Source organism: Garra rufa, chromosome 1 (genome assembly GCF_049309525.1).
Source record: "Garra rufa chromosome 1, GarRuf1.0, whole genome shotgun sequence".
Lineage (NCBI taxonomy): Eukaryota > Metazoa > Chordata > Actinopteri > Cypriniformes > Cyprinidae > Garra > Garra rufa.
The window spans coordinates 108,160,414-108,187,174 of NC_133361.1; the positions used below are offsets into that span (position 1 = coordinate 108,160,414).

General features: G+C 40.4%; 33 non-coding genes across 33 annotated transcripts; all 33 read right to left on the reverse strand.

Moving 5' to 3' along the window:
* Nucleotides 1–446: 446 nt before the first annotated feature.
* Nucleotides 447–565, reverse strand: LOC141305374 (5S ribosomal RNA). Its single transcript, XR_012344387.1, has one exon. It is a non-coding gene; the product is annotated as a 5S ribosomal RNA (ribosomal RNA).
* A 753-nt stretch (nt 566–1,318) lies between these two features.
* LOC141318387 (5S ribosomal RNA) lies at nt 1,319–1,437 on the reverse strand. Its single transcript, XR_012352707.1, has one exon. It is a non-coding gene; the product is annotated as a 5S ribosomal RNA (ribosomal RNA).
* A 753-nt stretch (nt 1,438–2,190) lies between these two features.
* On the reverse strand, nt 2,191–2,309 carry LOC141318388 (5S ribosomal RNA). The gene has a single exon (XR_012352708.1). It is a non-coding gene; the product is annotated as a 5S ribosomal RNA (ribosomal RNA).
* Nucleotides 2,310–3,062: 753 nt separating this feature from the next.
* LOC141305381 (5S ribosomal RNA) lies at nt 3,063–3,181 on the reverse strand. The gene has a single exon (XR_012344389.1). It is a non-coding gene; the product is annotated as a 5S ribosomal RNA (ribosomal RNA).
* A 753-nt stretch (nt 3,182–3,934) lies between these two features.
* LOC141305387 (5S ribosomal RNA) lies at nt 3,935–4,053 on the reverse strand. Its single transcript, XR_012344390.1, has one exon. It is a non-coding gene; the product is annotated as a 5S ribosomal RNA (ribosomal RNA).
* An 84-nt stretch (nt 4,054–4,137) lies between these two features.
* LOC141305394 (5S ribosomal RNA) lies at nt 4,138–4,256 on the reverse strand. The gene has a single exon (XR_012344391.1). It is a non-coding gene; the product is annotated as a 5S ribosomal RNA (ribosomal RNA).
* Nucleotides 4,257–5,009: 753 nt separating this feature from the next.
* Nucleotides 5,010–5,128, reverse strand: LOC141305401 (5S ribosomal RNA). Its single transcript, XR_012344392.1, has one exon. It is a non-coding gene; the product is annotated as a 5S ribosomal RNA (ribosomal RNA).
* Nucleotides 5,129–5,881: 753 nt separating this feature from the next.
* On the reverse strand, nt 5,882–6,000 carry LOC141305407 (5S ribosomal RNA). Its single transcript, XR_012344393.1, has one exon. It is a non-coding gene; the product is annotated as a 5S ribosomal RNA (ribosomal RNA).
* Nucleotides 6,001–6,753: 753 nt separating this feature from the next.
* LOC141305412 (5S ribosomal RNA) lies at nt 6,754–6,872 on the reverse strand. The gene has a single exon (XR_012344394.1). It is a non-coding gene; the product is annotated as a 5S ribosomal RNA (ribosomal RNA).
* Nucleotides 6,873–7,625: 753 nt separating this feature from the next.
* On the reverse strand, nt 7,626–7,744 carry LOC141305417 (5S ribosomal RNA). Its single transcript, XR_012344395.1, has one exon. It is a non-coding gene; the product is annotated as a 5S ribosomal RNA (ribosomal RNA).
* Nucleotides 7,745–8,497: 753 nt separating this feature from the next.
* On the reverse strand, nt 8,498–8,616 carry LOC141305431 (5S ribosomal RNA). Its single transcript, XR_012344398.1, has one exon. It is a non-coding gene; the product is annotated as a 5S ribosomal RNA (ribosomal RNA).
* Nucleotides 8,617–9,369: 753 nt separating this feature from the next.
* LOC141305437 (5S ribosomal RNA) lies at nt 9,370–9,488 on the reverse strand. The gene has a single exon (XR_012344407.1). It is a non-coding gene; the product is annotated as a 5S ribosomal RNA (ribosomal RNA).
* Nucleotides 9,489–10,241: 753 nt separating this feature from the next.
* LOC141305447 (5S ribosomal RNA) lies at nt 10,242–10,360 on the reverse strand. The gene has a single exon (XR_012344418.1). It is a non-coding gene; the product is annotated as a 5S ribosomal RNA (ribosomal RNA).
* A 753-nt stretch (nt 10,361–11,113) lies between these two features.
* Nucleotides 11,114–11,232, reverse strand: LOC141316555 (5S ribosomal RNA). The gene has a single exon (XR_012351429.1). It is a non-coding gene; the product is annotated as a 5S ribosomal RNA (ribosomal RNA).
* A 753-nt stretch (nt 11,233–11,985) lies between these two features.
* On the reverse strand, nt 11,986–12,104 carry LOC141305458 (5S ribosomal RNA). Its single transcript, XR_012344429.1, has one exon. It is a non-coding gene; the product is annotated as a 5S ribosomal RNA (ribosomal RNA).
* A 753-nt stretch (nt 12,105–12,857) lies between these two features.
* LOC141305470 (5S ribosomal RNA) lies at nt 12,858–12,976 on the reverse strand. Its single transcript, XR_012344440.1, has one exon. It is a non-coding gene; the product is annotated as a 5S ribosomal RNA (ribosomal RNA).
* Nucleotides 12,977–13,729: 753 nt separating this feature from the next.
* On the reverse strand, nt 13,730–13,848 carry LOC141305481 (5S ribosomal RNA). Its single transcript, XR_012344451.1, has one exon. It is a non-coding gene; the product is annotated as a 5S ribosomal RNA (ribosomal RNA).
* Nucleotides 13,849–14,601: 753 nt separating this feature from the next.
* Nucleotides 14,602–14,720, reverse strand: LOC141305492 (5S ribosomal RNA). Its single transcript, XR_012344462.1, has one exon. It is a non-coding gene; the product is annotated as a 5S ribosomal RNA (ribosomal RNA).
* Nucleotides 14,721–15,473: 753 nt separating this feature from the next.
* Nucleotides 15,474–15,592, reverse strand: LOC141305503 (5S ribosomal RNA). The gene has a single exon (XR_012344473.1). It is a non-coding gene; the product is annotated as a 5S ribosomal RNA (ribosomal RNA).
* Nucleotides 15,593–16,345: 753 nt separating this feature from the next.
* LOC141305514 (5S ribosomal RNA) lies at nt 16,346–16,464 on the reverse strand. The gene has a single exon (XR_012344484.1). It is a non-coding gene; the product is annotated as a 5S ribosomal RNA (ribosomal RNA).
* A 753-nt stretch (nt 16,465–17,217) lies between these two features.
* LOC141305525 (5S ribosomal RNA) lies at nt 17,218–17,336 on the reverse strand. Its single transcript, XR_012344495.1, has one exon. It is a non-coding gene; the product is annotated as a 5S ribosomal RNA (ribosomal RNA).
* Nucleotides 17,337–17,420: 84 nt separating this feature from the next.
* LOC141305547 (5S ribosomal RNA) lies at nt 17,421–17,539 on the reverse strand. Its single transcript, XR_012344517.1, has one exon. It is a non-coding gene; the product is annotated as a 5S ribosomal RNA (ribosomal RNA).
* A 753-nt stretch (nt 17,540–18,292) lies between these two features.
* LOC141305558 (5S ribosomal RNA) lies at nt 18,293–18,411 on the reverse strand. The gene has a single exon (XR_012344528.1). It is a non-coding gene; the product is annotated as a 5S ribosomal RNA (ribosomal RNA).
* A 753-nt stretch (nt 18,412–19,164) lies between these two features.
* Nucleotides 19,165–19,283, reverse strand: LOC141305569 (5S ribosomal RNA). Its single transcript, XR_012344539.1, has one exon. It is a non-coding gene; the product is annotated as a 5S ribosomal RNA (ribosomal RNA).
* A 753-nt stretch (nt 19,284–20,036) lies between these two features.
* On the reverse strand, nt 20,037–20,155 carry LOC141305580 (5S ribosomal RNA). The gene has a single exon (XR_012344550.1). It is a non-coding gene; the product is annotated as a 5S ribosomal RNA (ribosomal RNA).
* A 753-nt stretch (nt 20,156–20,908) lies between these two features.
* Nucleotides 20,909–21,027, reverse strand: LOC141305591 (5S ribosomal RNA). The gene has a single exon (XR_012344561.1). It is a non-coding gene; the product is annotated as a 5S ribosomal RNA (ribosomal RNA).
* A 753-nt stretch (nt 21,028–21,780) lies between these two features.
* On the reverse strand, nt 21,781–21,899 carry LOC141305602 (5S ribosomal RNA). The gene has a single exon (XR_012344572.1). It is a non-coding gene; the product is annotated as a 5S ribosomal RNA (ribosomal RNA).
* A 753-nt stretch (nt 21,900–22,652) lies between these two features.
* On the reverse strand, nt 22,653–22,771 carry LOC141305613 (5S ribosomal RNA). Its single transcript, XR_012344583.1, has one exon. It is a non-coding gene; the product is annotated as a 5S ribosomal RNA (ribosomal RNA).
* A 753-nt stretch (nt 22,772–23,524) lies between these two features.
* Nucleotides 23,525–23,643, reverse strand: LOC141305624 (5S ribosomal RNA). The gene has a single exon (XR_012344594.1). It is a non-coding gene; the product is annotated as a 5S ribosomal RNA (ribosomal RNA).
* An 84-nt stretch (nt 23,644–23,727) lies between these two features.
* LOC141305636 (5S ribosomal RNA) lies at nt 23,728–23,846 on the reverse strand. The gene has a single exon (XR_012344605.1). It is a non-coding gene; the product is annotated as a 5S ribosomal RNA (ribosomal RNA).
* Nucleotides 23,847–24,599: 753 nt separating this feature from the next.
* Nucleotides 24,600–24,718, reverse strand: LOC141305647 (5S ribosomal RNA). The gene has a single exon (XR_012344616.1). It is a non-coding gene; the product is annotated as a 5S ribosomal RNA (ribosomal RNA).
* Nucleotides 24,719–25,471: 753 nt separating this feature from the next.
* On the reverse strand, nt 25,472–25,590 carry LOC141305669 (5S ribosomal RNA). Its single transcript, XR_012344638.1, has one exon. It is a non-coding gene; the product is annotated as a 5S ribosomal RNA (ribosomal RNA).
* A 753-nt stretch (nt 25,591–26,343) lies between these two features.
* LOC141305680 (5S ribosomal RNA) lies at nt 26,344–26,462 on the reverse strand. Its single transcript, XR_012344649.1, has one exon. It is a non-coding gene; the product is annotated as a 5S ribosomal RNA (ribosomal RNA).
* Between the last annotated feature and the right edge of the window lie 299 nt (nt 26,463–26,761).

Consider the following 26,761-nt stretch of genomic DNA (forward strand, 5'->3'; position numbering starts at 1 on the left):
TTAAAAGAATACAGTTCATTTGTCCATACCCTAAAAACAGTCCAAGAATCCCAGTGTGTTGATAAGTCCAATGTGAGTGTCCACCGGTGTATATACAATCCACAGAAAGTGTAATCCAAAGTTTGCAGGTGGTGAATGGAAAGGTGAGCTCTAAAATTAGCAACTCCTCAATCCAACAGTTTGGTGACTGTCCTTTGTTTGTCATGCTGCTCTCTTATACAGTTGTACTTCCTGCTTCCTGTCATGTGTCTAGTCACATGGCAGGCCAACCATCCATTTTTTAAAGACACACACTCACTTAAAATGTTAAGAGTAATAAAATGGCCTAAAAAACATGTAAAACACTTAAAACTCTATAATACATTTAAATGATTGTAATAAATAGAGCGGTAAAACACGTCTTTCTAAAAGCCAGCATATTATATAAATAGTGAAGAAAAGGCAAAAGCTTACAGCACCTGGTATTCCCAGGCGGTCTCCCATCCAAGTACTAAGCAGGCCCGACGCTGCTTAGCTTCCGAGATCAGACGAGATCGGGCGCTCTCAGCGCGGTATGGCCGTAAGCGAGGGCTGCTCCAAAAAGTGGGCCATTTAAAGATCAGCCTCCGTAAAAGCCAGCATATTATATAAATAGTGAAGAAAAGGCAAAAGCTTACAGCACCTGGTATTGCCAGGCGGTCTCCCATCCAAGTGTAACAATCGGCCTTATCAGCCGAGTTACAAGACTAAAATGGGGTCAGATTTAACTGTGAGAGATGACTAGTGGTTAAAAGAATGAGACATAAAAGAAGATTGGTTTAAATAGATTTGGTTTATTTACAAGGTTCACATAAAAGACTTTAAAACAACACGATAAAACGAGGTAAACGCTGTTAAAAGAATACAGTTCATTTGTCCATACCCTAAAAACAGTCCAAGAATCCCAGTGTGTTGATAAGTCCAATGTGAGTGTCCACCGGTGTATATACAATCCACAGAAAGTGTAATCCAAAGTTTGCAGGTGGTGAATGGAAAGGTGAGCTCTAAAATTAGCAACTCCTCAATCCAACAGTTTGGTGACTGTCCTTTGTTTGTCATGCTGCTCTCTTATACAGTTGTACTTCCTGCTTCCTGTCATGTGTCTAGTCACATGGCAGGCCAACCATCCATTTTTTAAAGACACACACTCACTTAAAATGTTAAGAGTAATAAAATGGCCTAAAAAACATGTAAAACACTTAAAACTCTATAATACATTTAAATGATTGTAATAAATAGAGCGGTAAAACACGTCTTTCTAAAAGCCAGCATATTATATAAATAGTGAAGAAAAGGCAAAAGCTTACTGCACCTGGTATTCCCAGGCGGTCTCCCATCCAAGTACTAAGCAGGCCCGACGCTGCTTAGCTTCCGAGATCAGACGAGATCGGGCGCTCTCAGCGCGGTATGGCCGTAAGCGAGGGCTGCTCCAAAAAGTGGGCTATTTAAAGATCAGCCTCCGTAAAAGCCAGCATATTATATAAATAGTGAAGAAAAGGCAAAAGCTTACAGCACCTGGTATTCCCAGGCGGTCTCCCATCCAAGTGTAACAATCGGCCTTATCAGCCGAGTTACAAGACTAAAATGGGGTCAGATTTAACTGTGAGAGATGACTAGTGGTTAAAAGAATGAGACATAAAAGAAGATTGGTTTAAATAGATTTGGTTTATTTACAAGGTTCACATAAAAGACTTTAAAACAACACGATAAAACGAGGTAAACGCTGTTAAAAGAATACAGTTCATTTGTCCATACCCTAAAAACAGTCCAAGAATCCCAGTGTGTTGATAAGTCCAATGTGAGTGTCCACCGGTGTATATACAATCCACAGAAAGTGTAATCCAAAGTTTGCAGGTGGTGAATGGAAAGGTGAGCTCTAAAATTAGCAACTCCTCAATCCAACAGTTTGGTGACTGTCCTTTGTTTGTCATGCTGCTCTCTTATACAGTTGTACTTCCTGCTTCCTGTCATGTGTCTAGTCACATGGCAGGCCAACCATCCATTTTTTAAAGACACACACTCACTTAAAATGTTAAGAGTAATAAAATGGCCTAAAAAACATGTAAAACACTTAAAACTCTATAATACATTTAAATGATTGTAATAAATAGAGCGGTAAAACACGTCTTTCTAAAAGCCAGCATATTATATAAATAGTGAAGAAAAGGCAAAAGCTTACTGCACCTGGTATTCCCAGGCGGTCTCCCATCCAAGTACTAAGCAGGCCCGACGCTGCTTAGCTTCCGAGATCAGACGAGATCGGGCGCTCTCAGCGCGGTATGGCCGTAAGCGAGGGCTGCTCCAAAAAGTGGGCTATTTAAAGATCAGCCTCCGTAAAAGCCAGCATATTATATAAATAGTGAAGAAAAGGCAAAAGCTTACAGCACCTGGTATTCCCAGGCGGTCTCCCATCCAAGTGTAACAATCGGCCTTATCAGCCGAGTTACAAGACTAAAATGGGGTCAGATTTAACTGTGAGAGATGACTAGTGGTTAAAAGAATGAGACATAAAAGAAGATTGGTTTAAATAGATTTGGTTTATTTACAAGGTTCACATAAAAGACTTTAAAACAACACGATAAAACGAGGTAAACGCTGTTAAAAGAATACAGTTCATTTGTCCATACCCTAAAAACAGTCCAAGAATCCCAGTGTGTTGATAAGTCCAATGTGAGTGTCCACCGGTGTATATACAATCCACAGAAAGTGTAATCCAAAGTTTGCAGGTGGTGAATGGAAAGGTGAGCTCTAAAATTAGCAACTCCTCAATCCAACAGTTTGGTGACTGTCCTTTGTTTGTCATGCTGCTCTCTTATACAGTTGTACTTCCTGCTTCCTGTCATGTGTCTAGTCACATGGCAGGCCAACCATCCATTTTTTAAAGACACACACTCACTTAAAATGTTAAGAGTAATAAAATGGCCTAAAAAACATGTAAAACACTTAAAACTCTATAATACATTTAAATGATTGTAATAAATAGAGCGGTAAAACACGTCTTTCTAAAAGCCAGCATATTATATAAATAGTGAAGAAAAGGCAAAAGCTTACAGCACCTGGTATTCCCAGGCGGTCTCCCATCCAAGTACTAAGCAGGCCCGACGCTGCTTAGCTTCCGAGATCAGACGAGATCGGGCGCTCTCAGCGCGGTATGGCCGTAAGCGAGGGCTGCTCCAAAAAGTGGGCCATTTAAAGATCAGCCTCCGTAAAAGCCAGCATATTATATAAATAGTGAAGAAAAGGCAAAAGCTTACAGCACCTGGTATTGCCAGGCGGTCTCCCATCCAAGTGTAACAATCGGCCTTATCAGCCGAGTTACAAGACTAAAATGGGGTCAGATTTAACTGTGAGAGATGACTAGTGGTTAAAAGAATGAGACATAAAAGAAGATTGGTTTAAATAGATTTGGTTTATTTACAAGGTTCACATAAAAGACTTTAAAACAACACGATAAAACGAGGTAAACGCTGTTAAAAGAATACAGTTCATTTGTCCATACCCTAAAAACAGTCCAAGAATCCCAGTGTGTTGATAAGTCCAATGTGAGTGTCCACCGGTGTATATACAATCCACAGAAAGTGTAATCCAAAGTTTGCAGGTGGTGAATGGAAAGGTGAGCTCTAAAATTAGCAACTCCTCAATCCAACAGTTTGGTGACTGTCCTTTGTTTGTCATGCTGCTCTCTTATACAGTTGTACTTCCTGCTTCCTGTCATGTGTCTAGTCACATGGCAGGCCAACCATCCATTTTTTAAAGACACACACTCACTTAAAATGTTAAGAGTAATAAAATGGCCTAAAAAACATGTAAAACACTTAAAACTCTATAATACATTTAAATGATTGTAATAAATAGAGCGGTAAAACACGTCTTTCTAAAAGCCAGCATATTATATAAATAGTGAAGAAAAGGCAAAAGCTTACAGCACCTGGTATTCCCAGGCGGTCTCCCATCCAAGTACTAAGCAGGCCCGACGCTGCTTAGCTTCCGAGATCAGACGAGATCGGGCGCTCTCAGCGCGGTATGGCCGTAAGCGAGGGCTGCTCCAAAAAGTGGGCCATTTAAAGATCAGCCTCCGTAAAAGCCAGCATATTATATAAATAGTGAAGAAAAGGCAAAAGCTTACAGCACCTGGTATTCCCAGGCGGTCTCCCATCCAAGTACTAAGCAGGCCCGACGCTGCTTAGCTTCCGAGATCAGACGAGATCGGGCGCTCTCAGCGCGGTATGGCCGTAAGCGAGGGCTGCTCCAAAAAGTGGGCTATTTAAAGATCAGCCTCCGTAAAAGCCAGCATATTATATAAATAGTGAAGAAAAGGCAAAAGCTTATAGCACCTGGTATTCCCAGGCGGTCTCCCATCCAAGTGTAACAATCGGCCTTATCAGCCGAGTTACAAGACTAAAATGGGGTCAGATTTAACTGTGAGAGATGACTAGTGGTTAAAAGAATGAGACATAAAAGAAGATTGGTTTAAATAGATTTGGTTTATTTACAAGGTTCACATAAAAGACTTTAAAACAACACGATAAAACGAGGTAAACGCTGTTAAAAGAATACAGTTCATTTGTCCATACCCTAAAAACAGTCCAAGAATCCCAGTGTGTTGATAAGTCCAATGTGAGTGTCCACCGGTGTATATACAATCCACAGAAAGTGTAATCCAAAGTTTGCAGGTGGTGAATGGAAAGGTGAGCTCTAAAATTAGCAACTCCTCAGTCCAACAGTTTGGTGACTGTCCTTTGTTTGTCATGCTGCTCTCTTATACAGTTGTACTTCCTGCTTCCTGTCATGTGTCTAGTCACATGGCAGGCCAACCATCCATTTTTTAAAGACACACACTCACTTAAAATGTTAAGAGTAATAAAATGGCCTAAAAAACATGTAAAACACTTAAAACTCTATAATACATTTAAATGATTGTAATAAATAGAGCGGTAAAACACGTCTTTCTAAAAGCCAGCATATTATATAAATAGTGAAGAAAAGGCAAAAGCTTACAGCACCTGGTATTCCCAGGCGGTCTCCCATCCAAGTACTAAGCAGGCCCGACGCTGCTTAGCTTCCGAGATCAGACGAGATCGGGCGCTCTCAGCGCGGTATGGCCGTAAGCGAGGGCTGCTCCAAAAAGTGGGCTATTTAAAGATCAGCCTCCGTAAAAGCCAGCATATTATATAAATAGTGAAGAAAAGGCAAAAGCTTATAGCACCTGGTATTCCCAGGCGGTCTCCCATCCAAGTGTAACAATCGGCCTTATCAGCCGAGTTACAAGACTAAAATGGGGTCAGATTTAACTGTGAGAGATGACTAGTGGTTAAAAGAATGAGACATAAAAGAAGATTGGTTTAAATAGATTTGGTTTATTTACAAGGTTCACATAAAAGACTTTAAAACAACACGATAAAACGAGGTAAACGCTGTTAAAAGAATACAGTTCATTTGTCCATACCCTAAAAACAGTCCAAGAATCCCAGTGTGTTGATAAGTCCAATGTGAGTGTCCACCGGTGTATATACAATCCACAGAAAGTGTAATCCAAAGTTTGCAGGTGGTGAATGGAAAGGTGAGCTCTAAAATTAGCAACTCCTCAGTCCAACAGTTTGGTGACTGTCCTTTGTTTGTCATGCTGCTCTCTTATACAGTTGTACTTCCTGCTTCCTGTCATGTGTCTAGTCACATGGCAGGCCAACCATCCATTTTTTAAAGACACACACTCACTTAAAATGTTAAGAGTAATAAAATGGCCTAAAAAACATGTAAAACACTTAAAACTCTATAATACATTTAAATGATTGTAATAAATAGAGCGGTAAAACACGTCTTTCTAAAAGCCAGCATATTATATAAATAGTGAAGAAAAGGCAAAAGCTTACAGCACCTGGTATTCCCAGGCGGTCTCCCATCCAAGTACTAAGCAGGCCCGACGCTGCTTAGCTTCCGAGATCAGACGAGATCGGGCGCTCTCAGCGCGGTATGGCCGTAAGCGAGGGCTGCTCCAAAAAGTGGGCCATTTAAAGATCAGCCTCCGTAAAAGCCAGCATATTATATAAATAGTGAAGAAAAGGCAAAAGCTTACAGCACCTGGTATTGCCAGGCGGTCTCCCATCCAAGTGTAACAATCGGCCTTATCAGCCGAGTTACAAGACTAAAATGGGGTCAGATTTAACTGTGAGAGATGACTAGTGGTTAAAAGAATGAGACATAAAAGAAGATTGGTTTAAATAGATTTGGTTTATTTACAAGGTTCACATAAAAGACTTTAAAACAACACGATAAAACGAGGTAAACGCTGTTAAAAGAATACAGTTCATTTGTCCATACCCTAAAAACAGTCCAAGAATCCCAGTGTGTTGATAAGTCCAATGTGAGTGTCCACCGGTGTATATACAATCCACAGAAAGTGTAATCCAAAGTTTGCAGGTGGTGAATGGAAAGGTGAGCTCTAAAATGAGCAACTCCTCAATCCAACAGTTTGGTGACTGTCCTTTGTTTGTCATGCTGCTCTCTTATACAGTTGTACTTCCTGCTTCCTGTCATGTGTCTAGTCACATGGCAGGCCAACCATCCATTTTTTAAAGACACACACTCACTTAAAATGTTAAGAGTAATAAAATGGCCTAAAAAACATGTAAAACACTTAAAACTCTATAATACATTTAAATGATTGTAATAAATAGAGGGGTAAAACACGTCTTTCTAAAAGCCAGCATATTATATAAATAGTGAAGAAAAGGCAAAAGCTTACAGCACCTGGTATTCCCAGGCGGTCTCCCATCCAAGTACTAAGCAGGCCCGACGCTGCTTAGCTTCCGAGATCAGACGAGATCGGGCGCTCTCAGCGCGGTATGGCCGTAAGCGAGGGCTGCTCCAAAAAGTGGGCTATTTAAAGATCAGCCTCCGTAAAAGCCAGCATATTATATAAATAGTGAAGAAAAGGCAAAAGCTTACAGCACCTGGTATTGCCAGGCGGTCTCCCATCCAAGTGTAACAATCGGCCTTATCAGCCGTGTTACAAGACTAAAATGGGGTCAGATTTAACTGTGAGAGATGACTAGTGGTTAAAAGAATGAGACATAAAAGAAGATTGGTTTAAATAGATTTGGTTTATTTACAAGGTTCACATAAAAGACTTTAAAACAACACGATAAAACGAGGTAAACGATGTTAAAAGAATACAGTTCATTTGTCCATACCCTAAAAACAGTCCAAGAATCCCAGTGTGTTGATAAGTCCAATGTGAGTGTCCACCGGTGTATATACAATCCACAGAAAGTGTAATCCAAAGTTTGCAGGTGGTGAATGGAAAGGTGAGCTCTAAAATTAGCAACTCCTCAATCCAACAGTTTGGTGACTGTCCTTTGTTTGTCATGCTGCTCTCTTATACAGTTGTACTTCCTGCTTCCTGTCATGTGTCTAGTCACATGGCAGGCCAACCATCCATTTTTTAAAGACACACACTCACTTAAAATGTTAAGAGTAATAAAATGGCCTAAAAAACATGTAAAACACTTAAAACTCTATAATACATTTAAATGATTGTAATAAATAGAGCGGTAAAACACGTCTTTCTAAAAGCCAGCATATTATATAAATAGTGAAGAAAAGGCAAAAGCTTACAGCACCTGGTATTCCCAGGCGGTCTCCCATCCAAGTACTAAGCAGGCCCGACGCTGCTTAGCTTCCGAGATCAGACGAGATCGGGCGCTCTCAGCGCGGTATGGCCGTAAGCGAGGGCTGCTCCAAAAAGTGGGCTATTTAAAGATCAGCCTCCGTAAAAGCCAGCATATTATATAAATAGTGAAGAAAAGGCAAAAGCTTATAGCACCTGGTATTCCCAGGCGGTCTCCCATCCAAGTGTAACAATCGGCCTTATCAGCCGAGTTACAAGACTAAAATGGGGTCAGATTTAACTGTGAGAGATGACTAGTGGTTAAAAGAATGAGACATAAAAGAAGATTGGTTTAAATAGATTTGGTTTATTTACAAGGTTCACATAAAAGACTTTAAAACAACACGATAAAACGAGGTAAACGCTGTTAAAAGAATACAGTTCATTTGTCCATACCCTAAAAACAGTCCAAGAATCCCAGTGTGTTGATAAGTCCAATGTGAGTGTCCACCGGTGTATATACAATCCACAGAAAGTGTAATCCAAAGTTTGCAGGTGGTGAATGGAAAGGTGAGCTCTAAAATTAGCAACTCCTCAGTCCAACAGTTTGGTGACTGTCCTTTGTTTGTCATGCTGCTCTCTTATACAGTTGTACTTCCTGCTTCCTGTCATGTGTCTAGTCACATGGCAGGCCAACCATCCATTTTTTAAAGACACACACTCACTTAAAATGTTAAGAGTAATAAAATGGCCTAAAAAACATGTAAAACACTTAAAACTCTATAATACATTTAAATGATTGTAATAAATAGAGCGGTAAAACACGTCTTTCTAAAAGCCAGCATATTATATAAATAGTGAAGAAAAGGCAAAAGCTTACAGCACCTGGTATTCCCAGGCGGTCTCCCATCCAAGTACTAAGCAGGCCCGACGCTGCTTAGCTTCCGAGATCAGACGAGATCGGGCGCTCTCAGCGCGGTATGGCCGTAAGCGAGGGCTGCTCCAAAAAGTGGGCCATTTAAAGATCAGCCTCCGTAAAAGCCAGCATATTATATAAATAGTGAAGAAAAGGCAAAAGCTTACAGCACCTGGTATTGCCAGGCGGTCTCCCATCCAAGTGTAACAATCGGCCTTATCAGCCGAGTTACAAGACTAAAATGGGGTCAGATTTAACTGTGAGAGATGACTAGTGGTTAAAAGAATGAGACATAAAAGAAGATTGGTTTAAATAGATTTGGTTTATTTACAAGGTTCACATAAAAGACTTTAAAACAACACGATAAAACGAGGTAAACGCTGTTAAAAGAATACAGTTCATTTGTCCATACCCTAAAAACAGTCCAAGAATCCCAGTGTGTTGATAAGTCCAATGTGAGTGTCCACCGGTGTATATACAATCCACAGAAAGTGTAATCCAAAGTTTGCAGGTGGTGAATGGAAAGGTGAGCTCTAAAATGAGCAACTCCTCAATCCAACAGTTTGGTGACTGTCCTTTGTTTGTCATGCTGCTCTCTTATACAGTTGTACTTCCTGCTTCCTGTCATGTGTCTAGTCACATGGCAGGCCAACCATCCATTTTTTAAAGACACACACTCACTTAAAATGTTAAGAGTAATAAAATGGCCTAAAAAACATGTAAAACACTTAAAACTCTATAATACATTTAAATGATTGTAATAAATAGAGGGGTAAAACACGTCTTTCTAAAAGCCAGCATATTATATAAATAGTGAAGAAAAGGCAAAAGCTTACAGCACCTGGTATTCCCAGGCGGTCTCCCATCCAAGTACTAAGCAGGCCCGACGCTGCTTAGCTTCCGAGATCAGACGAGATCGGGCGCTCTCAGCGCGGTATGGCCGTAAGCGAGGGCTGCTCCAAAAAGTGGGCTATTTAAAGATCAGCCTCCGTAAAAGCCAGCATATTATATAAATAGTGAAGAAAAGGCAAAAGCTTACAGCACCTGGTATTGCCAGGCGGTCTCCCATCCAAGTGTAACAATCGGCCTTATCAGCCGTGTTACAAGACTAAAATGGGGTCAGATTTAACTGTGAGAGATGACTAGTGGTTAAAAGAATGAGACATAAAAGAAGATTGGTTTAAATAGATTTGGTTTATTTACAAGGTTCACATAAAAGACTTTAAAACAACACGATAAAACGAGGTAAACGATGTTAAAAGAATACAGTTCATTTGTCCATACCCTAAAAACAGTCCAAGAATCCCAGTGTGTTGATAAGTCCAATGTGAGTGTCCACCGGTGTATATACAATCCACAGAAAGTGTAATCCAAAGTTTGCAGGTGGTGAATGGAAAGGTGAGCTCTAAAATTAGCAACTCCTCAATCCAACAGTTTGGTGACTGTCCTTTGTTTGTCATGCTGCTCTCTTATACAGTTGTACTTCCTGCTTCCTGTCATGTGTCTAGTCACATGGCAGGCCAACCATCCATTTTTTAAAGACACACACTCACTTAAAATGTTAAGAGTAATAAAATGGCCTAAAAAACATGTAAAACACTTAAAACTCTATAATACATTTAAATGATTGTAATAAATAGAGCGGTAAAACACGTCTTTCTAAAAGCCAGCATATTATATAAATAGTGAAGAAAAGGCAAAAGCTTACAGCACCTGGTATTCCCAGGCGGTCTCCCATCCAAGTACTAAGCAGGCCCGACGCTGCTTAGCTTCCGAGATCAGACGAGATCGGGCGCTCTCAGCGCGGTATGGCCGTAAGCGAGGGCTGCTCCAAAAAGTGGGCCATTTAAAGATCAGCCTCCGTAAAAGCCAGCATATTATATAAATAGTGAAGAAAAGGCAAAAGCTTACAGCACCTGGTATTGCCAGGCGGTCTCCCATCCAAGTGTAACAATCGGCCTTATCAGCCGAGTTACAAGACTAAAATGGGGTCAGATTTAACTGTGAGAGATGACTAGTGGTTAAAAGAATGAGACATAAAAGAAGATTGGTTTAAATAGATTTGGTTTATTTACAAGGTTCACATAAAAGACTTTAAAACAACACGATAAAACGAGGTAAACGCTGTTAAAAGAATACAGTTCATTTGTCCATACCCTAAAAACAGTCCAAGAATCCCAGTGTGTTGATAAGTCCAATGTGAGTGTCCACCGGTGTATATACAATCCACAGAAAGTGTAATCCAAAGTTTGCAGGTGGTGAATGGAAAGGTGAGCTCTAAAATTAGCAACTCCTCAATCCAACAGTTTGGTGACTGTCCTTTGTTTGTCATGCTGCTCTCTTATACAGTTGTACTTCCTGCTTCCTGTCATGTGTCTAGTCACATGGCAGGCCAACCATCCATTTTTTAAAGACACACACTCACTTAAAATGTTAAGAGTAATAAAATGGCCTAAAAAACATGTAAAACACTTAAAACTCTATAATACATTTAAATGATTGTAATAAATAGAGGGGTAAAACACGTCTTTCTAAAAGCCAGCATATTATATAAATAGTGAAGAAAAGGCAAAAGCTTACAGCACCTGGTATTCCCAGGCGGTCTCCCATCCAAGTACTAAGCAGGCCCGACACTGCTTAGCTTCCGAGATCAGACGAGATCGGGCGCTCTCAGCGCGGTATGGCCGTAAGCGAGGGCTGCTCCAAAAAGTGGGCTATTTAAAGATCAGCCTCCGTAAAAGCCAGCATATTATATAAATAGTGAAGAAAAGGCAAAAGCTTACAGCACCTGGTATTGCCAGGCGGTCTCCCATCCAAGTGTAACAATCGGCCTTATCAGCCGTGTTACAAGACTAAAATGGGGTCAGATTTAACTGTGAGAGATGACTAGTGGTTAAAAGAATGAGACATAAAAGAAGATTGGTTTAAATAGATTTGGTTTATTTACAAGGTTCACATAAAAGACTTTAAAACAACACGATAAAACGAGGTAAACGATGTTAAAAGAATACAGTTCATTTGTCCATACCCTAAAAACAGTCCAAGAATCCCAGTGTGTTGATAAGTCCAATGTGAGTGTCCACCGGTGTATATACAATCCACAGAAAGTGTAATCCAAAGTTTGCAGGTGGTGAATGGAAAGGTGAGCTCTAAAATTAGCAACTCCTCAATCCAACAGTTTGGTGACTGTCCTTTGTTTGTCATGCTGCTCTCTTATACAGTTGTACTTCCTGCTTCCTGTCATGTGTCTAGTCACATGGCAGGCCAACCATCCATTTTTTAAAGACACACACTCACTTAAAATGTTAAGAGTAATAAAATGGCCTAAAAAACATGTAAAACACTTAAAACTCTATAATACATTTAAATGATTGTAATAAATAGAGGGGTAAAACACGTCTTTCTAAAAGCCAGCATATTATATAAATAGTGAAGAAAAGGCAAAAGCTTACAGCACCTGGTATTCCCAGGCGGTCTCCCATCCAAGTACTAAGCAGGCCCGACGCTGCTTAGCTTCCGAGATCAGACGAGATCGGGCGCTCTCAGCGCGGTATGGCCGTAAGCGAGGGCTGCTCCAAAAAGTGGGCTATTTAAAGATCAGCCTCCGTAAAAGCCAGCATATTATATAAATAGTGAAGAAAAGGCAAAAGCTTATAGCACCTGGTATTCCCAGGCGGTCTCCCATCCAAGTGTAACAATCGGCCTTATCAGCCGAGTTACAAGACTAAAATGGGGTCAGATTTAACTGTGAGAGATGACTAGTGGTTAAAAGAATGAGACATAAAAGAAGATTGGTTTAAATAGATTTGGTTTATTTACAAGGTTCACATAAAAGACTTTAAAACAACACGATAAAACGAGGTAAACGCTGTTAAAAGAATACAGTTCATTTGTCCATACCCTAAAAACAGTCCAAGAATCCCAGTGTGTTGATAAGTCCAATGTGAGTGTCCACCGGTGTATATACAATCCACAGAAAGTGTAATCCAAAGTTTGCAGGTGGTGAATGGAAAGGTGAGCTCTAAAATTAGCAACTCCTCAGTCCAACAGTTTGGTGACTGTCCTTTGTTTGTCATGCTGCTCTCTTATACAGTTGTACTTCCTGCTTCCTGTCATGTGTCTAGTCACATGGCAGGCCAACCATCCATTTTTTAAAGACACACACTCACTTAAAATGTTAAGAGTAATAAAATGGCCTAAAAAACATGTAAAACACTTAAAACTCTATAATACATTTAAATGATTGTAATAAATAGAGCGGTAAAACACGTCTTTCTAAAAGCCAGCATATTATATAAATAGTGAAGAAAAGGCAAAAGCTTACAGCACCTGGTATTCCCAGGCGGTCTCCCATCCAAGTACTAAGCAGGCCCGACGCTGCTTAGCTTCCGAGATCAGACGAGATCGGGCGCTCTCAGCGCGGTATGGCCGTAAGCGAGGGCTGCTCCAAAAAGTGGGCCATTTAAAGATCAGCCTCCGTAAAAGCCAGCATATTATATAAATAGTGAAGAAAAGGCAAAAGCTTACAGCACCTGGTATTGCCAGGCGGTCTCCCATCCAAGTGTAACAATCGGCCTTATCAGCCGAGTTACAAGACTAAAATGGGGTCAGATTTAACTGTGAGAGATGACTAGTGGTTAAAAGAATGAGACATAAAAGAAGATTGGTTTAAATAGATTTGGTTTATTTACAAGGTTCACATAAAAGACTTTAAAACAACACGATAAAACGAGGTAAACGCTGTTAAAAGAATACAGTTCATTTGTCCATACCCTAAAAACAGTCCAAGAATCCCAGTGTGTTGATAAGTCCAATGTGAGTGTCCACCGGTGTATATACAATCCACAGAAAGTGTAATCCAAAGTTTGCAGGTGGTGAATGGAAAGGTGAGCTCTAAAATGAGCAACTCCTCAATCCAACAGTTTGGTGACTGTCCTTTGTTTGTCATGCTGCTCTCTTATACAGTTGTACTTCCTGCTTCCTGTCATGTGTCTAGTCACATGGCAGGCCAACCATCCATTTTTTAAAGACACACACTCACTTAAAATGTTAAGAGTAATAAAATGGCCTAAAAAACATGTAAAACACTTAAAACTCTATAATACATTTAAATGATTGTAATAAATAGAGGGGTAAAACACGTCTTTCTAAAAGCCAGCATATTATATAAATAGTGAAGAAAAGGCAAAAGCTTACAGCACCTGGTATTCCCAGGCGGTCTCCCATCCAAGTACTAAGCAGGCCCGACGCTGCTTAGCTTCCGAGATCAGACGAGATCGGGCGCTCTCAGCGCGGTATGGCCGTAAGCGAGGGCTGCTCCAAAAAGTGGGCTATTTAAAGATCAGCCTCCGTAAAAGCCAGCATATTATATAAATAGTGAAGAAAAGGCAAAAGCTTACAGCACCTGGTATTGCCAGGCGGTCTCCCATCCAAGTGTAACAATCGGCCTTATCAGCCGTGTTACAAGACTAAAATGGGGTCAGATTTAACTGTGAGAGATGACTAGTGGTTAAAAGAATGAGACATAAAAGAAGATTGGTTTAAATAGATTTGGTTTATTTACAAGGTTCACATAAAAGACTTTAAAACAACACGATAAAACGAGGTAAACGATGTTAAAAGAATACAGTTCATTTGTCCATACCCTAAAAACAGTCCAAGAATCCCAGTGTGTTGATAAGTCCAATGTGAGTGTCCACCGGTGTATATACAATCCACAGAAAGTGTAATCCAAAGTTTGCAGGTGGTGAATGGAAAGGTGAGCTCTAAAATTAGCAACTCCTCAATCCAACAGTTTGGTGACTGTCCTTTGTTTGTCATGCTGCTCTCTTATACAGTTGTACTTCCTGCTTCCTGTCATGTGTCTAGTCACATGGCAGGCCAACCATCCATTTTTTAAAGACACACACTCACTTAAAATGTTAAGAGTAATAAAATGGCCTAAAAAACATGTAAAACACTTAAAACTCTATAATACATTTAAATGATTGTAATAAATAGAGGGGTAAAACACGTCTTTCTAAAAGCCAGCATATTATATAAATAGTGAAGAAAAGGCAAAAGCTTACAGCACCTGGTATTCCCAGGCGGTCTCCCATCCAAGTACTAAGCAGGCCCGACGCTGCTTAGCTTCCGAGATCAGACGAGATCGGGCGCTCTCAGCGCGGTATGGCCGTAAGCGAGGGCTGCTCCAAAAAGTGGGCTATTTAAAGATCAGCCTCCGTAAAAGCCAGCATATTATATAAATAGTGAAGAAAAGGCAAAAGCTTACAGCACCTGGTATTGCCAGGCGGTCTCCCATCCAAGTGTAACAATCGGCCTTATCAGCCGTGTTACAAGACTAAAATGGGGTCAGATTTAACTGTGAGAGATGACTAGTGGTTAAAAGAATGAGACATAAAAGAAGATTGGTTTAAATAGATTTGGTTTATTTACAAGGTTCACATAAAAGACTTTAAAACAACACGATAAAACGAGGTAAACGATGTTAAAAGAATACAGTTCATTTGTCCATACCCTAAAAACAGTCCAAGAATCCCAGTGTGTTGATAAGTCCAATGTGAGTGTCCACCGGTGTATATACAATCCACAGAAAGTGTAATCCAAAGTTTGCAGGTGGTGAATGGAAAGGTGAGCTCTAAAATTAGCAACTCCTCAATCCAACAGTTTGGTGACTGTCCTTTGTTTGTCATGCTGCTCTCTTATACAGTTGTACTTCCTGCTTCCTGTCATGTGTCTAGTCACATGGCAGGCCAACCATCCATTTTTTAAAGACACACACTCACTTAAAATGTTAAGAGTAATAAAATGGCCTAAAAAACATGTAAAACACTTAAAACTCTATAATACATTTAAATGATTGTAATAAATAGAGCGGTAAAACACGTCTTTCTAAAAGCCAGCATATTATATAAATAGTGAAGAAAAGGCAAAAGCTTACAGCACCTGGTATTCCCAGGCGGTCTCCCATCCAAGTACTAAGCAGGCCCGACGCTGCTTAGCTTCCGAGATCAGACGAGATCGGGCGCTCTCAGCGCGGTATGGCCGTAAGCGAGGGCTGCTCCAAAAAGTGGGCCATTTAAAGATCAGCCTCCGTAAAAGCCAGCATATTATATAAATAGTGAAGAAAAGGCAAAAGCTTACAGCACCTGGTATTGCCAGGCGGTCTCCCATCCAAGTGTAACAATCGGCCTTATCAGCCGAGTTACAAGACTAAAATGGGGTCAGATTTAACTGTGAGAGATGACTAGTGGTTAAAAGAATGAGACATAAAAGAAGATTGGTTTAAATAGATTTGGTTTATTTACAAGGTTCACATAAAAGACTTTAAAACAACACGATAAAACGAGGTAAACGCTGTTAAAAGAATACAGTTCATTTGTCCATACCCTAAAAACAGTCCAAGAATCCCAGTGTGTTGATAAGTCCAATGTGAGTGTCCACCGGTGTATATACAATCCACAGAAAGTGTAATCCAAAGTTTGCAGGTGGTGAATGGAAAGGTGAGCTCTAAAATTAGCAACTCCTCAATCCAACAGTTTGGTGACTGTCCTTTGTTTGTCATGCTGCTCTCTTATACAGTTGTACTTCCTGCTTCCTGTCATGTGTCTAGTCACATGGCAGGCCAACCATCCATTTTTTAAAGACACACACTCACTTAAAATGTTAAGAGTAATAAAATGGCCTAAAAAACATGTAAAACACTTAAAACTCTATAATACATTTAAATGATTGTAATAAATAGAGCGGTAAAACACGTCTTTCTAAAAGCCAGCATATTATATAAATAGTGAAGAAAAGGCAAAAGCTTACAGCACCTGGTATTCCCAGGCGGTCTCCCATCCAAGTACTAAGCAGGCCCGACGCTGCTTAGCTTCCGAGATCAGACGAGATCGGGCGCTCTCAGCGCGGTATGGCCGTAAGCGAGGGCTGCTCCAAAAAGTGGGCTATTTAAAGATCAGCCTTCGTAAAAGCCAGCATATTATATAAATAGTGAAGAAAAGGCAAAAGCTTACAGCACCTGGTATTCCCAGGCGGTCTCCCATCCAAGTGTAACAATCGGCCTTATCAGCCGAGTTACAAGACTAAAATGGGGTCAGATTTAACTGTGAGAGATGACTAGTGGTTAAAAGAATGAGACATAAAAGAAGATTGGTTTAAATAGATTTAGTTTATTTACAAGGTTCACATAAAAGACTTTAAAACAACACGATAAAACGAGGTAAACGCTGTTAAAAGAATACAGTTCATTTGTCCATACCCTAAAAACAGTCCAAGAATCCCAGTGTGTTGATAAGTCCAATGTGAGTGTCCACCGGTGTATATACAATCCACAGAAAATGTAATCCAAAGTTTGCAGGTGGTGAATGGAAAGGTGAGCTCTAAAATTAGCAACTCCTCAATCCAACAGTTTGGTGACTGTCCTTTGTTTGTCATGCTGCTCTCTTATACAGTTGTACTTCCTGCTTCCTGTCATGTGTCTAGTCACATGGCAGGCCAACCATCCATTTTTTAAAGACACACACTCACTTAAAATGTTAAGAGTAATAAAATGGCCTAAAAAACATGTAAAACACTTAAAACTCTATAATACATTTAAATGATTGTAATAAATAGAGCGGTAAAACACGTCTTTCTAAAAGCCAGCATATTATATAAATAGTGAAGAAAAGGCAAAAGCTTACAGCACCTGGTATTCCCAGGCGGTCTCCCATCCAAGTACTAAGCAGGCCCGACGCTGCTTAGCTTCCGAGATCAGACGAGATCGGGCGCTCTCAGCGCGGTATGGCCGTAAGCGAGGGCTGCTCCAAAAAGTGGGCCATTTAAAGATCAGCCTCCGTAAAAGCCAGCATATTATATAAATAGTGAAGAAAAGGCAAAAGCTTACAGCACCTGGTATTCCCAGGCGGTCTCCCATCCAAGTACTAAGCAGGCCCGACGCTGCTTAGCTTCCGAGATCAGACGAGATCGGGCGCTCTCAGCGCGGTATGGCCGTAAGCGAGGGCTGCTCCAAAAAGTGGGCTATTTAAAGATCAGCCTCCGTAAAAGCCAGCATATTATATAAATAGTGAAGAAAAGGCAAAAGCTTATAGCACCTGGTATTCCCAGGCGGTCTCCCATCCAAGTGTAACAATCGGCCTTATCAGCCGAGTTACAAGACTAAAATGGGGTCAGATTTAACTGTGAGAGATGACTAGTGGTTAAAAGAATGAGACATAAAAGAAGATTGGTTTAAATAGATTTGGTTTATTTACAAGGTTCACATAAAAGACTTTAAAACAACACGATAAAACGAGGTAAACGCTGTTAAAAGAATACAGTTCATTTGTCCATACCCTAAAAACAGTCCAAGAATCCCAGTGTGTTGATAAGTCCAATGTGAGTGTCCACCGGTGTATATACAATCCACAGAAAGTGTAATCCAAAGTTTGCAGGTGGTGAATGGAAAGGTGAGCTCTAAAATTAGCAACTCCTCAGTCCAACAGTTTGGTGACTGTCCTTTGTTTGTCATGCTGCTCTCTTATACAGTTGTACTTCCTGCTTCCTGTCATGTGTCTAGTCACATGGCAGGCCAACCATCCATTTTTTAAAGACACACACTCACTTAAAATGTTAAGAGTAATAAAATGGCCTAAAAAACATGTAAAACACTTAAAACTCTATAATACATTTAAATGATTGTAATAAATAGAGCGGTAAAACACGTCTTTCTAAAAGCCAGCATATTATATAAATAGTGAAGAAAAGGCAAAAGCTTACAGCACCTGGTATTCCCAGGCGGTCTCCCATCCAAGTACTAAGCAGGCCCGACGCTGCTTAGCTTCCGAGATCAGACGAGATCGGGCGCTCTCAGCGCGGTATGGCCGTAAGCGAGGGCTGCTCCAAAAAGTGGGCCATTTAAAGATCAGCCTCCGTAAAAGCCAGCATATTATATAAATAGTGAAGAAAAGGCAAAAGCTTACAGCACCTGGTATTGCCAGGCGGTCTCCCATCCAAGTGTAACAATCGGCCTTATCAGCCGAGTTACAAGACTAAAATGGGGTCAGATTTAACTGTGAGAGATGACTAGTGGTTAAAAGAATGAGACATAAAAGAAGATTGGTTTAAATAGATTTGGTTTATTTACAAGGTTCACATAAAAGACTTTAAAACAACACGATAAAACGAGGTAAACGCTGTTAAAAGAATACAGTTCATTTGTCCATACCCTAAAAACAGTCCAAGAATCCCAGTGTGTTGATAAGTCCAATGTGAGTGTCCACCGGTGTATATACAATCCACAGAAAGTGTAATCCAAAGTTTGCAGGTGGTGAATGGAAAGGTGAGCTCTAAAATGAGCAACTCCTCAATCCAACAGTTTGGTGACTGTCCTTTGTTTGTCATGCTGCTCTCTTATACAGTTGTACTTCCTGCTTCCTGTCATGTGTCTAGTCACATGGCAGGCCAACCATCCATTTTTTAAAGACACACACTCACTTAAAATGTTAAGAGTAATAAAATGGCCTAAAAAACATGTAAAACACTTAAAACTCTATAATACATTTAAATGATTGTAATAAATAGAGGGGTAAAACACGTCTTTCTAAAAGCCAGCATATTATATAAATAGTGAAGAAAAGGCAAAAGCTTACAGCACCTGGTATTCCCAGGCGGTCTCCCATCCAAGTACTAAGCAGGCCCGACGCTGCTTAGCTTCCGAGATCAGACGAGATCGGGCGCTCTCAGCGCGGTATGGCCGTAAGCGAGGGCTGCTCCAAAAAGTGGGCTATTTAAAGATCAGCCTCCGTAAAAGCCAGCATATTATATAAATAGTGAAGAAAAGGCAAAAGCTTATAGCACCTGGTATTCCCAGGCGGTCTCCCATCCAAGTGTAACAATCGGCCTTATCAGCCGAGTTACAAGACTAAAATGGGGTCAGATTTAACTGTGAGAGATGACTAGTGGTTAAAAGAATGAGACATAAAAGAAGATTGGTTTAAATAGATTTGGTTTATTTACAAGGTTCACATAAAAGACTTTAAAACAACACGATAAAACGAGGTAAACGCTGTTAAAAGAATACAGTTCATTTGTCCATACCCTAAAAACAGTCCAAGAATCCCAGTGTGTTGATAAGTCCAATGTGAGTGTCCACCGGTGTATATACAATCCACAGAAAGTGTAATCCAAAGTTTGCAGGTGGTGAATGGAAAGGTGAGCTCTAAAATTAGCAACTCCTCAGTCCAACAGTTTGGTGACTGTCCTTTGTTTGTCATGCTGCTCTCTTATACAGTTGTACTTCCTGCTTCCTGTCATGTGTCTAGTCACATGGCAGGCCAACCATCCATTTTTTAAAGACACACACTCACTTAAAATGTTAAGAGTAATAAAATGGCCTAAAAAACATGTAAAACACTTAAAACTCTATAATACATTTAAATGATTGTAATAAATAGAGCGGTAAAACACGTCTTTCTAAAAGCCAGCATATTATATAAATAGTGAAGAAAAGGCAAAAGCTTACAGCACCTGGTATTCCCAGGCGGTCTCCCATCCAAGTACTAAGCAGGCCCGACGCTGCTTAGCTTCCGAGATCAGACGAGATCGGGCGCTCTCAGCGCGGTATGGCCGTAAGCGAGGGCTGCTCCAAAAAGTGGGCCATTTAAAGATCAGCCTCCGTAAAAGCCAGCATATTATATAAATAGTGAAGAAAAGGCAAAAGCTTACAGCACCTGGTATTGCCAGGCGGTCTCCCATCCAAGTGTAACAATCGGCCTTATCAGCCGAGTTACAAGACTAAAATGGGGTCAGATTTAACTGTGAGAGATGACTAGTGGTTAAAAGAATGAGACATAAAAGAAGATTGGTTTAAATAGATTTGGTTTATTTACAAGGTTCACATAAAAGACTTTAAAACAACACGATAAAACGAGGTAAACGCTGTTAAAAGAATACAGTTCATTTGTCCATACCCTAAAAACAGTCCAAGAATCCCAGTGTGTTGATAAGTCCAATGTGAGTGTCCACCGGTGTATATACAATCCACAGAAAGTGTAATCCAAAGTTTGCAGGTGGTGAATGGAAAGGTGAGCTCTAAAATGAGCAACTCCTCAATCCAACAGTTTGGTGACTGTCCTTTGTTTGTCATGCTGCTCTCTTATACAGTTGTACTTCCTGCTTCCTGTCATGTGTCTAGTCACATGGCAGGCCAACCATCCATTTTTTAAAGACACACACTCACTTAAAATGTTAAGAGTAATAAAATGGCCTAAAAAACATGTAAAACACTTAAAACTCTATAATACATTTAAATGATTGTAATAAATAGAGGGGTAAAACACGTCTTTCTAAAAGCCAGCATATTATATAAATAGTGAAGAAAAGGCAAAAGCTTACAGCACCTGGTATTCCCAGGCGGTCTCCCATCCAAGTACTAAGCAGGCCCGACGCTGCTTAGCTTCCGAGATCAGACGAGATCGGGCGCTCTCAGCGCGGTATGGCCGTAAGCGAGGGCTGCTCCAAAAAGTGGGCTATTTAAAGATCAGCCTCCGTAAAAGCCAGCATATTATATAAATAGTGAAGAAAAGGCAAAAGCTTACAGCACCTGGTATTGCCAGGCGGTCTCCCATCCAAGTGTAACAATCGGCCTTATCAGCCGTGTTACAAGACTAAAATGGGGTCAGATTTAACTGTGAGAGATGACTAGTGGTTAAAAGAATGAGACATAAAAGAAGATTGGTTTAAATAGATTTGGTTTATTTACAAGGTTCACATAAAAGACTTTAAAACAACACGATAAAACGAGGTAAACGATGTTAAAAGAATACAGTTCATTTGTCCATACCCTAAAAACAGTCCAAGAATCCCAGTGTGTTGATAAGTCCAATGTGAGTGTCCACCGGTGTATATACAATCCACAGAAAGTGTAATCCAAAGTTTGCAGGTGGTGAATGGAAAGGTGAGCTCTAAAATTAGCAACTCCTCAATCCAACAGTTTGGTGACTGTCCTTTGTTTGTCATGCTGCTCTCTTATACAGTTGTACTTCCTGCTTCCTGTCATGTGTCTAGTCACATGGCAGGCCAACCATCCATTTTTTAAAGACACACACTCACTTAAAATGTTAAGAGTAATAAAATGGCCTAAAAAACATGTAAAACACTTAAAACTCTATAATACATTTAAATGATTGTAATAAATAGAGCGGTAAAACACGTCTTTCTAAAAGCCAGCATATTATATAAATAGTGAAGAAAAGGCAAAAGCTTACAGCACCTGGTATTCCCAGGCGGTCTCCCATCCAAGTACTAAGCAGGCCCGACGCTGCTTAGCTTCCGAGATCAGACGAGATCGGGCGCTCTCAGCGCGGTATGGCCGTAAGCGAGGGCTGCTCCAAAAAGTGGGCCATTTAAAGATCAGCCTCCGTAAAAGCCAGCATATTATATAAATAGTGAAGAAAAGGCAAAAGCTTACAGCACCTGGTATTGCCAGGCGGTCTCCCATCCAAGTGTAACAATCGGCCTTATCAGCCGAGTTACAAGACTAAAATGGGGTCAGATTTAACTGTGAGAGATGACTAGTGGTTAAAAGAATGAGACATAAAAGAAGATTGGTTTAAATAGATTTGGTTTATTTACAAGGTTCACATAAAAGACTTTAAAACAACACGATAAAACGAGGTAAACGCTGTTAAAAGAATACAGTTCATTTGTCCATACCCTAAAAACAGTCCAAGAATCCCAGTGTGTTGATAAGTCCAATGTGAGTGTCCACCGGTGTATATACAATCCACAGAAAGTGTAATCCAAAGTTTGCAGGTGGTGAATGGAAAGGTGAGCTCTAAAATTAGCAACTCCTCAATCCAACAGTTTGGTGACTGTCCTTTGTTTGTCATGCTGCTCTCTTATACAGTTGTACTTCCTGCTTCCTGTCATGTGTCTAGTCACATGGCAGGCCAACCATCCATTTTTTAAAGACACACACTCACTTAAAATGTTAAGAGTAATAAAATGGCCTAAAAAACATGTAAAACACTTAAAACTCTATAATACATTTAAATGATTGTAATAAATAGAGCGGTAAAACACGTCTTTCTAAAAGCCAGCATATTATATAAATAGTGAAGAAAAGGCAAAAGCTTACAGCACCTGGTATTCCCAGGCGGTCTCCCATCCAAGTACTAAGCAGGCCCGACGCTGCTTAGCTTCCGAGATCAGACGAGATCGGGCGCTCTCAGCGCGGTATGGCCGTAAGCGAGGGCTGCTCCAAAAAGTGGGCTATTTAAAGATCAGCCTTCGTAAAAGCCAGCATATTATATAAATAGTGAAGAAAAGGCAAAAGCTTACAGCACCTGGTATTCCCAGGCGGTCTCCCATCCAAGTGTAACAATCGGCCTTATCAGCCGAGTTACAAGACTAAAATGGGGTCAGATTTAACTGTGAGAGATGACTAGTGGTTAAAAGAATGAGACATAAAAGAAGATTGGTTTAAATAGATTTAGTTTATTTACAAGGTTCACATAAAAGACTTTAAAACAACACGATAAAACGAGGTAAACGCTGTTAAAAGAATACAGTTCATTTGTCCATACCCTAAAAACAGTCCAAGAATCCCAGTGTGTTGATAAGTCCAATGTGAGTGTCCACCGGTGTATATACAATCCACAGAAAATGTAATCCAAAGTTTGCAGGTGGTGAATGGAAAGGTGAGCTCTAAAATTAGCAACTCCTCAATCCAACAGTTTGGTGACTGTCCTTTGTTTGTCATGCTGCTCTCTTATACAGTTGTACTTCCTGCTTCCTGTCATGTGTCTAGTCACATGGCAGGCCAACCATCCATTTTTTAAAGACACACACTCACTTAAAATGTTAAGAGTAATAAAATGGCCTAAAAAACATGTAAAACACTTAAAACTCTATAATACATTTAAATGATTGTAATAAATAGAGCGGTAAAACACGTCTTTCTAAAAGCCAGCATATTATATAAATAGTGAAGAAAAGGCAAAAGCTTACAGCACCTGGTATTCCCAGGCGGTCTCCCATCCAAGTACTAAGCAGGCCCGACGCTGCTTAGCTTCCGAGATCAGACGAGATCGGGCGCTCTCAGCGCGGTATGGCCGTAAGCGAGGGCTGCTCCAAAAAGTGGGCCATTTAAAGATCAGCCTCCGTAAAAGCCAGCATATTATATAAATAGTGAAGAAAAGGCAAAAGCTTACAGCACCTGGTATTCCCAGGCGGTCTCCCATCCAAGTACTAAGCAGGCCCGACGCTGCTTAGCTTCCGAGATCAGACGAGATCGGGCGCTCTCAGCGCGGTATGGCCGTAAGCGAGGGCTGCTCCAAAAAGTGGGCTATTTAAAGATCAGCCTCCGTAAAAGCCAGCATATTATATAAATAGTGAAGAAAAGGCAAAAGCTTATAGCACCTGGTATTCCCAGGCGGTCTCCCATCCAAGTGTAACAATCGGCCTTATCAGCCGAGTTACAAGACTAAAATGGGGTCAGATTTAACTGTGAGAGATGACTAGTGGTTAAAAGAATGAGACATAAAAGAAGATTGGTTTAAATAGATTTGGTTTATTTACAAGGTTCACATAAAAGACTTTAAAACAACACGATAAAACGAGGTAAACGCTGTTAAAAGAATACAGTTCATTTGTCCATACCCTAAAAACAGTCCAAGAATCCCAGTGTGTTGATAAGTCCAATGTGAGTGTCCACCGGTGTATATACAATCCACAGAAAGTGTAATCCAAAGTTTGCAGGTGGTGAATGGAAAGGTGAGCTCTAAAATTAGCAACTCCTCAGTCCAACAGTTTGGTGACTGTCCTTTGTTTGTCATGCTGCTCTCTTATACAGTTGTACTTCCTGCTTCCTGTCATGTGTCTAGTCACATGGCAGGCCAACCATCCATTTTTTAAAGACACACACTCACTTAAAATGTTAAGAGTAATAAAATGGCCTAAAAAACATGTAAAACACTTAAAACTCTATAATACATTTAAATGATTGTAATAAATAGAGCGGTAAAACACGTCTTTCTAAAAGCCAGCATATTATATAAATAGTGAAGAAAAGGCAAAAGCTTACAGCACCTGGTATTCCCAGGCGGTCTCCCATCCAAGTACTAAGCAGGCCCGACGCTGCTTAGCTTCCGAGATCAGACGAGATCGGGCGCTCTCAGCGCGGTATGGCCGTAAGCGAGGGCTGCTCCAAAAAGTGGGCCATTTAAAGATCAGCCTCCGTAAAAGCCAGCATATTATATAAATAGTGAAGAAAAGGCAAAAGCTTACAGCACCTGGTATTGCCAGGCGGTCTCCCATCCAAGTGTAACAATCGGCCTTATCAGCCGAGTTACAAGACTAAAATGGGGTCAGATTTAACTGTGAGAGATGACTAGTGGTTAAAAGAATGAGACATAAAAGAAGATTGGTTTAAATAGATTTGGTTTATTTACAAGGTTCACATAAAAGACTTTAAAACAACACGATAAAACGAGGTAAACGCTGTTAAAAGAATACAGTTCATTTGTCCATACCCTAAAAACAGTCCAAGAATCCCAGTGTGTTGATAAGTCCAATGTGAGTGTCCACCGGTGTATATACAATCCACAGAAAGTGTAATCCAAAGTTTGCAGGTGGTGAATGGAAAGGTGAGCTCTAAAATGAGCAACTCCTCAATCCAACAGTTTGGTGACTGTCCTTTGTTTGTCATGCTGCTCTCTTATACAGTTGTACTTCCTGCTTCCTGTCATGTGTCTAGTCACATGGCAGGCCAACCATCCATTTTTTAAAGACACACACTCACTTAAAATGTTAAGAGTAATAAAATGGCCTAAAAAACATGTAAAACACTTAAAACTCTATAATACATTTAAATGATTGTAATAAATAGAGGGGTAAAACACGTCTTTCTAAAAGCCAGCATATTATATAAATAGTGAAGAAAAGGCAAAAGCTTACAGCACCTGGTATTCCCAGGCGGTCTCCCATCCAAGTACTAAGCAGGCCCGACGCTGCTTAGCTTCCGAGATCAGACGAGATCGGGCGCTCTCAGCGCGGTATGGCCGTAAGCGAGGGCTGCTCCAAAAAGTGGGCTATTTAAAGATCAGCCTCCGTAAAAGCCAGCATATTATATAAATAGTGAAGAAAAGGCAAAAGCTTACAGCACCTGGTATTGCCAGGCGGTCTCCCATCCAAGTGTAACAATCGGCCTTATCAGCCGTGTTACAAGACTAAAATGGGGTCAGATTTAACTGTGAGAGATGACTAGTGGTTAAAAGAATGAGACATAAAAGAAGATTGGTTTAAATAGATTTGGTTTATTTACAAGGTTCACATAAAAGACTTTAAAACAACACGATAAAACGAGGTAAACGATGTTAAAAGAATACAGTTCATTTGTCCATACCCTAAAAACAGTCCAAGAATCCCAGTGTGTTGATAAGTCCAATGTGAGTGTCCACCGGTGTATATACAATCCACAGAAAGTGTAATCCAAAGTTTGCAGGTGGTGAATGGAAAGGTGAGCTCTAAAATTAGCAACTCCTCAATCCAACAGTTTGGTGACTGTCCTTTGTTTGTCATGCTGCTCTCTTATACAGTTGTACTTCCTGCTTCCTGTCATGTGTCTAGTCACATGGCAGGCCAACCATCCATTTTTTAAAGACACACACTCACTTAAAATGTTAAGAGTAATAAAATGGCCTAAAAAACATGTAAAACACTTAAAACTCTATAATACATTTAAATGATTGTAATAAATAGAGCGGTAAAACACGTCTTTCTAAAAGCCAGCATATTATATAAATAGTGAAGAAAAGGCAAAAGCTTACAGCACCTGGTATTCCCAGGCGGTCTCCCATCCAAGTACTAAGCAGGCCCGACGCTGCTTAGCTTCCGAGATCAGACGAGATCGGGCGCTCTCAGCGCGGTATGGCCGTAAGCGAGGGCTGCTCCAAAAAGTGGGCCATTTAAAGATCAGCCTCCGTAAAAGCCAGCATATTATATAAATAGTGAAGAAAAGGCAAAAGCTTACAGCACCTGGTATTGCCAGGCGGTCTCCCATCCAAGTGTAACAATCGGCCTTATCAGCCGAGTTACAAGACTAAAATGGGGTCAGATTTAACTGTGAGAGATGACTAGTGGTTAAAAGAATGAGACATAAAAGAAGATTGGTTTAAATAGATTTGGTTTATTTACAAGGTTCACATAAAAGACTTTAAAACAACACGATAAAACGAGGT